The sequence below is a fragment of the Vombatus ursinus genome, unplaced genomic scaffold (assembly GCF_900497805.2).
Source record: "Vombatus ursinus unplaced genomic scaffold, bare-nosed wombat genome assembly UNPS02014812.1, whole genome shotgun sequence".
In the NCBI taxonomy this organism is placed as follows: domain Eukaryota; kingdom Metazoa; phylum Chordata; class Mammalia; order Diprotodontia; family Vombatidae; genus Vombatus; species Vombatus ursinus.
This window is the reverse complement of record NW_020954590.1, coordinates 61102630-61103532: the sequence shown is the minus strand read 5'-3', so window position 1 is coordinate 61103532 and position 903 is coordinate 61102630. Positions and strand designations below refer to the sequence as shown.

At 41.7% G+C, this 903-nt stretch overlaps 1 pseudogene; it reads left to right on the top strand.

The window, feature by feature from the left end:
• The first annotated feature begins 475 nt into the window (after positions 1-475).
• LOC114054342 lies at positions 476-576 on the top strand (annotated as a pseudogene).
• Positions 577-903: the final 327 nt, after the last annotated feature.

The following is a 903-nucleotide window of genomic DNA, read 5'->3' as shown; positions in this document are numbered from 1 at the left end:
TTATAGATCTAATTTAGTAGGACCCTTTGTACATCACAACTTAATATTTTTTCTACAACTTTTGTGTGGAAAAAATATCATCTCAAGAAACTGATCATTTGAAAGGAATCCCTTTTTCATTTTGGATTTGCACCATAAATCAGGGATACCAGTGGCAAACAAACATTTCCCTGTTAAAAGACATGCTAAGTTCTTTCTGAATTCTCATGCTGAGTGAGGCAATGCCAATTTAGTGAATAGGCCTGTTTAAGAAGTGAGTCAAGGGGTGGCCTCTCTAATTAAAAAAAAAATCTTTGGGATTTTGGGAGAAGACCCTCAGGGTTGTTGGACAAAAGAGAAAAAAATTATTATTTACATTCACTGGAAGTCAGGAGGGTCCATTAAATGGTGCTTGGGCAGGGACCTATTGTTGTTCAATCAATGAGAGCCAGAATGAATTGGGTTTGAGGTGTGGTCTTTAAGAAAGTAATGGAGAGCACTCACTTAGGCAGCACATGAATTGGAAGGATACAGAGAAGATTAGCATGGCCTCTGCACAAGGATGACAGGCAAGTTCATGAAGAAAGAAATTGAGAGGAGAGGAGAGGAGAGGGGAGGAGAGAGGAAGGGAGGACCAGCTGGAACTGGCCATCTGGGTCCCCACTGGGGCAGCTGGGAGTACTCACAGCTTGCAGTTTGTCCTTCCTTCTGGAAGAAGACCTTGACATCAGGAAGATGATGACATTGTTGTGGTTTCATGGTGTGTTGTGGGGTTGTCTCAAAGAATTCAGACTCAGTCGACCTCTAATCCAAGTGCAGGCAATTATTGAGGATCGGACCCCTCAGAAGCAGGCTGGCAACTTAGTAAGACAAAACTGGCAATTTTATAGTATAATGATGCTGATTACACAACAGAACTTATGA